The sequence below is a fragment of the Eretmochelys imbricata genome, chromosome 1 (genome assembly GCF_965152235.1).
Source record: "Eretmochelys imbricata isolate rEreImb1 chromosome 1, rEreImb1.hap1, whole genome shotgun sequence".
Classification (NCBI taxonomy): domain Eukaryota; kingdom Metazoa; phylum Chordata; order Testudines; family Cheloniidae; genus Eretmochelys; species Eretmochelys imbricata.
Genome location: NC_135572.1, coordinates 292441123 through 292455655, shown reverse-complemented (window position 1 = coordinate 292455655; position 14533 = coordinate 292441123).

The following is a 14533-nucleotide window of genomic DNA, read 5'->3' as shown; positions in this document are numbered from 1 at the left end:
ATACAAGAACAAAGTATTGGGAAGCAATTGCCACCCACCTCCACACCTTTATCATATCCCTTTTCCTGTGTCACAGATCGTTAGTAGAACTAGTTGAAAAATCTCCACCAAAACTCCCCGTGCTTCTGCCCCTGTATTAGAAAATGACTCTGAGAGCATTTTGGTTGAAATTTTTCATTACAAAAAACAATAATTAATCACGGAAAATTTCAAGCCACACACACTTTTTTTCCATAGTATACTCTTCATAATCTAGAAAACTATGTAAAATAGCCATTGCCACAGCGTGTGGCACTGCTCCAAGAGAGATGTATGATATAGCTCATCATTTCCCCAGGTGTGACTGAGCCCTTTAGTATGGACATTTTGTCTTCTCAGTCTTCGTACTTTAGCTCAGATGTTTTATTTATTTTTTTAATTTTTTGAGACAAAGTGCTCATTTATGGTAAGGTACTGTTTTCTGGCGCTAAAACAGTTTGTTCTTCCATACCAATATTTTTAAACTAAAATAGCACAGCAAGATCTGTGTGGATAGAGAAGAAATAAATAAATCAGCTGGTGAGCCATTAGCATTCACTTTACATGGTGAAAAACAAATATAGCTGTCATTTTCTAACATGCCCAATAGATAAATTGAAAATGTGTATCATTCTTTAACATAGTAAAGAAACAGAGAGCTGCCTATTACTCTGAGAGATATTACTTGTGTAATATATATTATCAAGGGAAAAAATGATCTATCTAGCTCGATGGCTTGAAGTTTCAAGCGTAGCTTATCATATCTCTGGATCATAAAAGACTCATTTGAAAGAAAAAACAATAGAAAATATTCAATTAAGAATGAACAAAATAAATGGCAATTGTTCCTATCTTCCTCCACTACTCTGCTCTCACTATTTTAGATACCAAAAATAGTAGGTGATGGTGGGTGTTACAAAATTCTTGATAATATTGGAATTGGCTTGAATGTTGAGATTTATATCAGTGTACCATATTTTGTAAAGGGTGCCAATATAGTTGCGTGGGTTTTTTTGTCCCGGAAAATACCCCTGTAAAACACGAGAAAATGTTTACCATATTTTTCTTCTGGCTTGTAGCTGAGTCCCTGAAAGTAAGGCAAATTTGTCATGATTTGTCAGCATTTTCTCCCACAAATGCAAAACTTCTATGGATGTCTAATTTGCATGAGAGCAGTATAATGCTCAGCATGGTGGTGTTCCTTTTCAGAAGACCTGCACTGGGAGTTAGTCACGCTGTAGACAGTTTTCTGCTTCACTCACTATACTCAGATCAAATAGTCATCCAGATTAATCCCTGGTCTAATTCCATTGATTTAATGAATTTTAGCTTGAAGTTAGTGCTTGCAAAAAGTAGGAGATTAACAACCTTGGAGACTGAACTACGCATAGAATGGGTACAATGTAGTCAGCAACTGTATAAGCAGTAAACAATCACGTTTCACACTGCCCTGCTAACATGCCTCATCCTTGACCTGCAAGGACCATCTGTAGAGGTACAAAGCTAGTTCAGCCTCGATGACTGCAGCCTCTCTGCTGTGACTGCCATCTAGCCAATTGCATTATCAGTTTATTGTCCTCCTGGAATTAGACTAAGCTCACCAAACTCCTTTCAAATGGGACACTACCAGCCATTAAACAGTAACAATCTGGGCAAGTTTTGAACCAGCCAACTGGAGAGAGAAGGCTTTTTATCATGTTACCTATCCCCTGACATATTCACTCTTACTCAGCCCATACTTCTGACATTATATGCTTTTTTACTTGTCAGTTTCATCTGTATGGTACAATGTGCCTTTTTCTAACTTCCAAATACAGAGAAGGATCCTAGTTAATCATTACTTTCAACAAAACTGGTCTTTGCCAAAGAATAACCAATGTTTGGCAGAAATTCTAAGATGCCAACAGCTAATTGAACATCAATTGATGAGAAACCTGTACATTAGGGTACATGCTGTCTTTTGGAATTAGGCTAAATATCAAGTACTCCTGTCCAATCTGCCTTTGGATTGGTCATTGGTAGCATCAGCTTCCAGCAGTGCACTGAATTATTCTTTAGCTAGTAGTATTAACAGAAAGTAAGAGGCTTAATTCTGTTGGAGAAAAGCCCTTGTCCTGTCAAATTCTTTTCAGTGGTCAATACATAGCATTTGACTTAAGAGATAACTGACAGAGAATTTATTCTGAATAACTATAACAGTTACATAAATTTCAGCCAATAAGATCTCCTCACTAGCAGCTTTGGAAATGCAAGATATAAAGTGTGTTCTAATTTGTAATATTTTAATCTTGCCAATTTAGAGTAAGAAACAAACAAACGTTTTCATACAATATACTTGACAAGCATCTATTTCAGCATTCCCCAGAAGCAAATTTCCAGTGTTTTCTTACAGAATGTCTTATTAAAAAGTTAACAAAAGCAGAGTGTATCTTTGACAGATAAAATTACAAAATTAATGGAACAGGATAATCCATTCAGAGATACAGCAAAACACATTAAGAACCACATGCAAAGGAATGAGAAAAGAGGCACTTACATTATTGAAGGGGGAAATGAATGGTACTAATGATCACAGTTGCCAACTTTCACACGGTAAATAAGCACCCTGACTTTCACAATAAGACAAAAATCAAGCTAATCCTATTTCAAAACAAGCGAATCTCTAAGAACCCCAACACTCTGTGACTAGATCCCCCTGGTATGCAGTCTGGGACTATGGTGGGCCCCCAGTGTACCCTTGACTCTCTCCCCCTCTTGCCCCTGCTTGCCCTCCCTTGCCCCTGCTTGCTGGGAGCCATTGGGGGGGAAAAAAAAAAAAAAAAAAACGAACAAGCTGCAGCAAGCTACAAGTCAAACAAGCTACAAGACAAAAACTAGCCAACAAGCAATTCACAAGCCCAAGCCAATTAAGTCAAAAACAAGACCAATTTCTGCGTGTTTTTTTTTTTTTTTTTTGTGGGTTTAGCATGTTTGCTAATGATATGTTTTGGAATTTTTTTCTCCCTATTATTAAATTATAATAACTTTCAGAGGACTCTGTCAGGATTGGGGCCCCTTTGTGTTACATGCTTTACAAACACAAATGAAGATTGAATTTTCTTTGGGTAGGAACTCTTTTTTTTTTTTTTTTAATGTACACATAGTCAGAAGTACATTAATTGGATTTGAATATTAAATAAAATTATTGTTATGCTCACTAACATAATATGCAGGGAATTTTGTTACTATAGGAATTTCATTTCAATAAAGCACTACAATAGCATGACATAGTTTATTTGCAATTGCAGTTTCTTGTGCATTTCTGTTATTACCACTCAATAACATTTGCTTTGCCCATGGAGAATTGATAGAATGTCACATAACAGTAATCATTTCTAGTTTGTGAAGTAAGACTTAATTGGTATTTTATTTTCACTTTAGACCGTATTAAAAGAGCTCTGTGGAGCTTGAAAGCATGTGTCTTTCACCTACAGAAGTTGGTCCAATAAAAGATATTACTTCACCCACCTTGCCTACTTTCCATACAGTTTTTCTGCTATCATCTTCTGAAATGAATTGAAACAGTCAATGCAGTTCTATGTAGTAGGTATTTACAAACATTTGAAAGCAAGAAGGAGAGAGAAAAAACTTTTTTTTTTCTCTCTGACTGATTTTGCTGCAGTTGAAGTCAATGGCTGAACTCCAATTGACTTTGAATGTTATTTGGCCTTCGATAGATACATCGATACACACCAATACATAGCAAGCAAATTTCCAACCAATGTTGTAAACAAGAGAAGAATATTTTTGTATAACAAGGCTGCTACTCTGAAACCTTTGTATAACCTGCAAATCTTATTCTATCCAAATACTGTAGATGCATATTTTCTGTTGTCCAAATCTTACTAAAAGGGAATATTTGGTTTTCATTTTATTGGTGATATTCTGGCTCTGAAAATAGCGCTTACATTATTTCTTAAATTATTTATTGAATTTCTTTTGAATAAGAATCTATTCCGTAATCTTCATGGGATAAAACACTTGTCAGATTAGAACTATTAAGTTTGTCTGAAGACTTGGTGTGCACTAAAAGAAGATAACATAATAAACCACAACCTTTGTGGCTTGCATTAGACATGGCATTGTTTGAGGCTGTGACATTCCCACTGTTTCTCTCTTTGGCATATAAATGTCTGACACTAATGATTCATGTTTTCATGCTTATTGAGCATCCCCTCTTATTTTCTCTAAAGGAGTCTTTTGGCTCACCTGGATTCAAAACAGGAATGTCCCTTTTTTTTCTATACCTCATTAGGAGCTTAGCCAAGAAGAGTATGGCTGATTCAACTTTCCTGTCAAACCCCATTTTTAAAAGTGCTTGGCTTGCCTACCTGAGCTCAGGTGGGAAAAAGACAGAACATTCTTGGTTTTCTCAGAAGCAAAATTCTTAAAGTTTTCTTGATGATGACATCAGAATCCACTTCATTTCTCTTAAATTCCACTTAAAGTATTTTCTATCTCAGATATTATAGTAATGTGTGCCTGCATAAGACTGTGGATAAATAAATCTTTTTCTTGGAGTGAAATCTTCTGGTTATATAGTATAGGCTTTTTCTAAACCCAATCTAATGGTTCCTATTCTGGCAAAATTTTCGTTGAAGTTGATAGTACTTTTGCCCATGTAAAAAATGCAAAATCAGCCCTTTATGTAAATAGGGTTGTCTGACACATTCAGCTTTTCAACATCTAGATCTCAGCCTTCCAAAAAAACCTGATGGAGTCCTACTGTTGTGGGGAGTTGCAGCAGTCTGATGTCCTTTGTTTCTGTTCTATTATTGCATACTGTATTGTTAGTAGCCAACGGAGTTTTCAGTATTTGTTGAGTCAGGAATCTTGCTCTGTATACATCTTCTTTGTTATGATTCTATCAAAGTGACTCTTCAGGCCAGAGACTCAAAATATTTAAGATTCTACTTTCTAAACCAATGTCTTATTGGTGTGCGGAAAGCCATCCCATTTTACATCAATCTCTTCCAGGATACCTTGGATAGAAAGGTCTCAGGAGTCTTCACTGCTCTTCTGTGAAAGAATGTGTGGTCTCTGCAGAGTGGAATTGGTTACGAGTCATGGTCTGGGGATTTTTGTAACTTGATAAGGCATAAACAATAAGTAAACGAGATAAATACTGAGGCTGAGATTTTCAAAGTCAAATAGGAGATTTAGCCACAAAAACCCAACTGAAATGAGTGGAAGTTTTGTAGCTAAAACTCTCAGTTGGCCTTGAAAACCCCAGCCTGACAGCCCATATTCTGTATAAAAAGGGCACAAGTACAGATCTGAATGGAAGTTAAAAAAATCCCACAGTTTTTTTTTTGACTTCTTTACATAATACTGAACTTCTTGTGTCGCCTGCATGAGTTTAGTTTGCATATTAAATACACAGATTTAGTCAATCACTTCCTACACTACCTGAGTAGTTTTAATGCCCTTACCATTGTAGTATCTGAGTGCCTAGAGCCTGCACTAGACTTTCAACTTTTAAGCATTAAAAAATTAATAGCAAATTAAAGAAAAAGAAAAAAACCTTAGTCTTCTATGGTTCCAGCTAATGTGACTATATATCTCAAAAGAAAAGATTGTGTACATAAGTTAGAGAGTGTGTTTGCAAACATTACTGTTAATGTGTGCACCTTATCAACATACATTGATTTTAAACACATCCTTTAGTTTAAATAGCTTTGATTTTCTGCCTGGAAGACAAAAGAGAACATTAATAGCCATTGCTTATTGAGTTTACAAATTTTTACATTAGTTCATCTACAGTGATCCTTTGTTTGTTACACCTTAACTTAAGATATTACAAAGAATACTAAAGATGCTATCCCTCTGAAGGGTAAGAGGTATACTCAGTGTAAATACACGTTTGCTATTAATTAAGTTCTGCTATTTGATGTCACTCTTTATAAAACAATGAAGTTTTTGCAAGGTTACCAAAAAACCAACAATCTCTAGTGTCAGTTTATTACCTGTCGAAAAATCATTATTTCCTTGTGGCAGCAGAGTCAAATCCCAGACATTATTTATAATCTAGGAAAAATTATCTTTGCAGTGGCACATGACACAACCTTCAATTCCTAAATGAATCCAACAAAAATTGTCCATTGGGATGAGACTTTGCACTTAATCTTTCAGCCTTAAATGTAATTTTTGAGAAGGTTAATTGTGAGAGTGGCTTAAAACTGAGAGGCATGTTCTGCCTATGTATAATCTGTCTATTACTGCAATGCATTCCAGCAAACCTAAAAAAAAAGTACGGTTGACTGGTTGCATTTTACCTGTATGCAGATCATTAGAACCTTTTGATGGGTCATAGGTCAAACCTGAGATCTTACTGCAAATCTTGGAAGAACTACCCTATAAATGTCTTGTCATGACCGTCAACTTCAGTTTTAAGGGGAGTTCAAGTCTGACTGCTCATTCAGGATGGCATTATAGATTGCTATTTATTGTTGTTATTATACACAGTTGCTTATAACTTTGCCAAATTTTCACCATTCACCCTGAAATTTTCCATGACAGGTATCTACCTGAGGCTGATTTTATTTTTTATGTTTATTTTTAAGTTTCAGCAAAAATGGTTCAGCCATTTCTCAGAACAAGATTAGTGAAAAATACATTATTTTGACTTTGTTTTAAAAAAAATCTTACCTCTATTTTACGAAGAATCTGCTGCACCTCCTACAGTCAAGAAGGTACCTTTTGCTGTGTGTGGGGAACTTGGTGAAACTTCCAAATTTGGCCAAGTTACGTGCCTTTGATAAATCTCAGTTCACACATACTAAGCAGAGACTTGTTAGAGTATGGCAGCTACATTTTTTGAAATTTCTGTCTGCCGTGAGCCTGCTCCAGGTCAGGGCTGCAGGGCCCGAGCAGGAATTTCCCTACAATTGTTGCCCACACTGCTGAGGGCCACTGTGGTACCAGGCACATGAACTGAGATCAGGAAGCCTGTCTTTCCTGTACTTACAGTGCCTACCCTGCTGACTCCAAGGCACTATGGAGGAGAAAATAGCCTGATTCATATGCAGAGGGGACAACAGCTGCACCTGGGGTGGGTAGAGGTGGGGCAGAGGAAAGAGTAGATTGGGGCATGGTGTCTGATAGAGTTGGGGATGGATTTGGACTTGGAGCTGCGGGAGGAGACTGGAACTGGCTGGAGAAAGAGCCTGCACTGGGACCTAGGAGAGAGACCAGGACTGGCAGGGCAAGGAGATTAGGAGCTGTGGGAGCCTAAAAAGGGGTGGGGGACAGGCTGACAATGAGGGATGGGAGAGACTGAAATTGGATGAGGACCTGGGGGGTGGAGACTGGGACTTGGAGATAGAGCCACCAGGGGAGACTAAGACTGTCTGGGCAAGGAGACTGTGACTGGGATGAGAAGTCTGAGGAGTGGAGAAGGATTCAGATGAGAAACTGATGGGGAGAGGACTGGAACAAGGACAAGCTGGAGTGGATGGGGTAGAAAGAGTCAGGCTTCAGGAGAGCAGGGGCAGAAGGGTATTTCCCAAACAGCGCACACTCCCTTCCAGAACCAGGAAAGAATCCCAATATTGCTGAATCTCACCATGCCTCTGTTGGAGGATGTATCTCATGTCTGTTTGGTGCTGGTCAATGGGATGGCACCCTTCTACTGTTATCAGTTACGCAGTTAGATCAAGTATCATAGGTCTGTACTGTGGATCTAAAGGTTCCAGTGTTGCTGACAACCCATGTGGGTGGCAATATGATGCTATATGATGAGATTTCTGTTATTTTCAGTTTGCTTTTTTTAGAACCTAGGACATTATGCACTGTTTGTCTGTTTGAAATGGGCCACCCTCATTACCATTCTAAAAGTGATTCTTTTCCTTCCTTGATATTCTACTGTTAATTGAATTGTCTCGTTAGCACTGACCAGGGCCAGCTCTAGGCACCAGCAAAACAAGCAGGTGTTAGAGCAGCACATCTCTAGGGGCGGCATTCTGGCCCCTGCCGCCCCAGCTCGCCTCCGCCTGCTCCCCTGAGCACGCCGCCGCCGCTCCGCTTCTCCCTCCCTCCCAGGCTTGCGGTGCAATTGGGGGAGGCGGCGGTGGTGGAGTGGAGGTGAGCTGGGGCGGGGAGCGGTTCCTCTACCCCCCCCCCGTTACTTCCTGTCCTCCCTCCCCCCTCGCTCACCTCTGCTCCCCCTGCTCCCCTGAACACGCTGCCTCTCCCTTTCCTGAGAGGGGGGAGGGAGAAGCGGAGCGGCAGCGTGTTCAGGGGAGCAGGCGGAGCGGAGATGAGCTAGGGCAGGAGGTTGCGGGGGGTAGCCTCAGGAAGCAATAGGGGGAGGAGGCGGGGCCGGGGATTTGGGGAAGGGGTTGGGAAGGGGCGGAGTTGGGGCAGAGCCGGGGGCGGAGTGGGGGGGCAAAAAATAAAAGCAGGGGTGGCCAAAATTTTTTTTGCTTGGGGCGGCAAAAATCCTAGAGCTGGCCCTGGCACTGACCCCCCCCCCACTTGGTAAGGCAACTCCCATCTTTTCATGTATTGTGTGTATATACCTGCTACTGTATTTTCCACTCCATACAACTGATGAAGTGGGTTTTAGCCCACGAAAGCTTATGCCCAAATAAATTTGTTAGTCTCTAAGGTGCCACAAGGACTCCCTTGTTGTTTTTGCTGATGCAGACTAACACGGCTACCACTCTGAAACCTGTCATTATGCACACAAAATACCCTATGCATAAAGAACATTAAAGTTGCAAAGTCCAGCATTCAGGTTGGGAAATGCCGGAATTATGGTTGCCTGTGCAAACTGAAATTGGCTCCCTTGTGCACATGCCTTTTGATTAGCACTAAGCGGGAATGGGAATTTCTGTGCTGTGGAAAATTTAGCATTTCCAAAACAAACTTCATTCCAAATCAGAATGAAAAGTCAGCTGGGCAGTCCAGGGTGTGGGCCATCTGTACAGACATGCAACCTGGATGGTTGGCACCCTGGAGACCCAGCCATGCAGGGAGATGGCCACAGTGGCGTAGCCAGGTGGAAAAAACAGGGGGAGTGGAGATAGGCACTGAAGGACCCTCCCCTGACACCACCACCGCAATGCTGCCGAAGACTGGAGCGAGTGAAGGACCCGACGCCGAAGTGCTGCTGAAGACCCGGAGCACTGCCAGTGAGTACCAGGGAGTGACGCCTTCTTTTATCTCCGTTCCCCCTGACCTGCCGCTGAAGACCCGGAACGCCGCCAGGTGAGTAAAAATTAAAAAGGTGCCACTTCTGCTGAGTGGGGGAGCGGTTGCTGCCCCGCTTCCCCCCTAGCTACACTACTGGATGGCCAACCCATTCACCTGCCTGCCTGTTAGATGGGCAGCCGGGGAGGCCAGCTATTTGGGGAGCCAACTACCCAAGAAGAGAGGGAGCTTGAGGAGCATACTAGGTGGGCAGCTGGGAAGTAGACAGGCTGGCAGGAAACCAGGCCTGCCAGCCTGCCTGCTATCAGACATTCTGATGGAATCAACATTTTCTTGTGGTGGGATGTTCTGATTCTGTTGAATCAGCATTTTCCCACAGAAAACTGTTCTGTTGGAAAATTTTCAACCAGCTCTAATTATGATACAGTCTTTAATTACATGATCACATATTATTTTTTCCACAGGACCCTTGCTTCATTCAGCGCATAGGATGGAACTGCTCTAAGGATGAATCAGGGTTGTGTAGTAAAGGGGGTTGTTTTCGGAAGGACCCTTGGCTCATTTGTTGCAGACTTTGGAAGGTGTGTTGTGAATGAGGCAGGGGACTGCAGAAAGAGAGAGGACGGTCTCATGGCTAAGGAAGTTGAATGCCACCTTGGGGAACTGGATTCTATTTCTGCGTTTGACACGAAGTACCTATGTAATGCTGGGAAAATCAGATGGCCACTAACGTCCAGGGGCCAGCTTGAGACCTGGGGCTTGATTTGTAGAAGGGCTTAGCACTCACAATTGCAATTGAAGTCAATGGCAGCTGTCCTTTGAACAGCTTTATAATTTGTCCTGCTTTATAATTTTAAGTACTCTCAAAAATCAGAGCCTAAAGTATCTCAAATTTGGTACCCAAAATTGTGTACATTTTGACCTTAATTTCTCTGTGCCTCAGTTCTCCATATGCAGGACAATACCATCCCTTCTCCTCATAGATGTGTAATGAAGATAATTTAACTAATGCTTGTGAAGCACTCAGATACTACAGCAATGAACACCATATAACAATCCACTGGGAAATCTCTAATTCTGTCTTGAGAGCAGAGTTTGAACGGTATGCAGTAAATAGCCCATGGGGCCACCCACTGAACAATGAGGATAAACAAAATCTCAAATTGCTGCTCATTGAGTGAGCGCTGTCCATCTTGTACACTGAATGAGGAATGAGCCCTGTGGAAAAAACAGTATGTATTTATATAATTAAAGATTGAATCATAATTAGAACTGTCAAAACATTTCTGATGGAAAACTGTTCCATCAGAAAATGCTAATTCTACGAAATTGAAATATTTAATTAGAAAGTTTTGATTTCATCAACATCAGCATGTAATTATTGAAATATTTCTTTCAATAAGACAAAATGGTTCATTTTCATTTTGTCATTTTTATATATAACATATGATTAAATTACAATAAAGTTGAAACGTTTCACAACCTGAACTTCATAGATGTTCTGACCAGAGAAGGAGGGGAAGACAAGATATCTGTATCTTTATGCCTGTGTCTGGAGCAATGAATGAGATGTGAATCTATGGTTCCTGCTATATTCCTCCTTGTGTTTCACTTTCATCCCGATCTTATTCCACCTACTTCTCCCTTATTTCTCCTTTTGCCTTCTGTCTAGATAGCACAAGCTTAACCTTGCAACATTTTGCTATGATCAGTTTGGCAAGCTCAAAACAATTCTTACTAATGCTCAGAGTGGCTAGTTATATCCCCTCAGTACAGTATGCAAGGTAGCCTATTTCCTCTTGTTTTTTCCTACACCCCCCCCCCCCCCCCCAGATGTTCTGGTTTAACTTGGATTTAAACTTGGAGAGTGGTCAGTTTGGATGAGCTATTACCAGCAGGAGAGTGAGTTTGTGTGTGTATGGGGGTGGGTTTTTGGAGGGGGGTGAGGGAGTGAGAGAACCTGGATTTGTGCAGGAAATGGCCTAACTTCATTATCATGCACATTGTGTAGAGAGTTGTCACTTTGGATGGGCTATCACCAGCAGGAGAGTGAATTTGTGTGGGGGGGTGGAGGGTGAGAAAACCTGGATTTGTGCTGGAAATGGCCTAACCTGAAGATTAGTTTAGATAAGCTATTACCAGCAGGACAGTGGGGTGGGAGGAGGTATTGTTTCATATTCTCTGTGTATATATAAAGTCTGCTGCAGTTTCCACGGTATGCATCTGATGAAGTGAGCTGTAGCTCACGAAAGCTCATGCTCAAATAAATTGGTTAGTCTCTAAGGTGCCACAAGTACTCCTTTTCTTTTTGCGAATACAGACTAACACGGCTGTTACTCTGAAGATAGCATGAGAGACTTGCATGCTTTTTTATTACTGGTTGACCCACAAGGTGGCACTAAAGAGAAGTGACAATTTTCCTAATAAAATGTGAAAACCAAAGCCAGCATGCCATATGCTGAATCAATATTATGTTAATTAGAAACATGCTTCTTTCATTGTCAATTAAATTTTATTTTGTGAAAATCCTACATAATTGCAAAAATGGTTCATTTGCCCCAACCCTCACTCAAAAGTTAAGTTCTAAAGAAAATGAGAAAGACCTAGGTAATTTACTAATCATAATTCCAGAATCTCAGATATGATAATTGTGATCAAACTGTAGTTAATTAATTTATTTTCTGCTCTAAGAAATAAAGGAATTCAAATGAGTGAAAAAACAAAAAGGCTTAAACTTTCTTTAAAAATAGTCATTTTTGATACACTAAATTTGTGCATTTATTTATCTCCCGATATCTAAATATTATTTATATGTGACTATTTGGATTGATCCTTTATTTCACTTCTAGTATGTAAGATCATCTTCATCATTTTACTCTTTTAAAATAATATAATCCATTTATAAATTGTACAGATATTTAATCAGGAATGTTGTAGACTTAGGGAATTCAATTCTTGACCCTGAGAAGTCAATGAGAATTTTGCCATTGGAGTCAAAGAGAGTTTTGACATTAACTTCACAGAAACAGGATTTCATCAAGGGTCTCTGAAAATGACCCTCCTATTGAGCTCAGAGCTAGAAATAGGAGGGCAGATTAACAGTTTCCCAGCAGGAAATATAGCATTTGCTTCCAGTCTTGACTGGTCCTGAGATCTCAGACCTTAAAGTTGTAACATTATTAAATAAAGAAAATCTATTTTAGGTAACTTCTAGAGGCTTCTAAAGTTGTCTAGTTATAATGTTTTGCTCCCTGTGAGACTTACATTGATGGACACATAGTACTACCAAGGATGCCAGTCATTACAGGCAGAGGGATGCTAAAATGATACCAATATATTTAAAAAAAACCAACCCTTTAAAATGATTCTGAAATAGTGATTCTATAAGATTAGTAGTATATATAGAATACCTAATGATGTGGTGTGGGACCTATATAATAATGTATTAGCTGTACATTTTATCATTTGATGTTTGTTTAAGCATCACTAGCAGACTTAGGACCCTCTGTTTGCAAAATCACCAGTGAAGTCAATAGGATCCAATGTGTAGAAAGCTGTCAAGATAGGGCACTACATCTGTTAGTGATGGTCAGTTACATAGTTATACATTTTATAAATTGATACTATATTATTGTTTAATGCTGATGATGTGCTAATAAAATTTATCACTGGAAACATAAAACTCTTTTTTTAACTGATTACTAATATTTTCAACTTCAAATACAAATCCTGCGCCCGTGTTAGCTGCTATGTTTGTGGCATCCATTGCACCAGTGCAGCAGCAGCAACAGCTGCTTGGAAGAGAGTGGGAAAGGCTTAAATCCATTCATCATGCAGGTCATTCAGCCAATTCATTCTACTCATTTAACCCAATCAATTTACCAGAGTCCTGTGGAGATGGGGAGGTGGTGTCAGGGACAGGCAGAGGATGATGCTGGCAGTCCTTCATCACAACTCTGCACACAGGGGGCCTTATGGTGTTGTTTGTTCTCCACAGACCAGAGCAGATATAGAGCCACATCCTCCTGAGGTGACAGAGCAGGCCTTTTTAGGTGCAGTGTTGCTCTCCCCAATTGGGGGGCGGGGGAGAGGGAAAGGGACTGAAAAGGAACCCTGATCACAGCCTGTCCTTTCTGTACCTGTCAGGCTATTGCTCCTGGCTGGTCATCCAACTAAGCGGCTGAAATAAAACAAAGATTCACAGACTGACATTTGGGTCATGGAATGTCAGAACTCTTCTTGACCATGACCAAAGTCCGGAATGAAGAACAGCCCTTATTGGCAAAACACTGATGAGGTATAACATAGACGTTGCTGCCCTCAGTGAAATCAGATTTGCTGATGAGTCCCACCTTAAGGAGGTGGGAGCAGGCCACTCCTACTACTGGATTGACAAGACCAAGGACGAGCCAAGACAGTCTGGGGTAGGTTCATCATATAGTCTGACGCTGCCTGCAAGCTTGACTTGCTCACCAACAGAGTCAATGATCAAGTTACGGTGCTCCGCATACACTTGTCCAGATTGCAACCATCATCAGTGCCTATGGGGTGACAATGACTCATACAGATGAAGTCAAAGAGGTATTTTATGAAGTGCCACACCAGGACAAACTCTTTGTCCTTGGAGACTTTAATGCTTGTGTGGGAGCCAATGGTGACAGGTGGAGCAGGTTGCTAGGCTATCATGGCATTGGAAGGTCACACTCCAATGGCCAACTACGTCTGTCCAAGTGTGCCGAGTTCAATCTCACTATTACCCACGCAGTCATCCAAAAGGCCAACAAATATAAGACAACATGGATGCAACCCAGGTCAAAACAGTGGCACATGCTGGACTATGTAATTGTGCAATCTAAAGACATTAAAAATGTGCACATCACCCGTTCTTTGAGAGATGGCAAATGCTGGTTAGCCCATCAGCTTGTGAGAAGCATCAGGTTGCTATACTTCTCACAAAAGTGTCCCAGAAGATGCCTCAAACCACCTAAGACTATCAATGTGACTGCCATGAAAGATCCCAGTATTCTAGGTTAAATAACTTTCCTCTTCTGGTTTGAATTATTCACTTTATATGAAAGCAAACACATATACAATCCCCTCTTTGTTAGGGTCTTGAATAAGAGTCTGATCATGCAGGTTCCAATTCAGCCAAAGCACTCGAGGCACAGGCTCAGGTCCACCCCTATTCAGCATATATCTAAATTTCAGCATATGCTTACATATTGTCCTGAACAGGGATAAACTTAAGCATGTGCTTAAGTACTTTGCTGAACTGAGCCACAATCCTTACACAGGGAACGCTTGAAGTCAATAGATTTGCCTG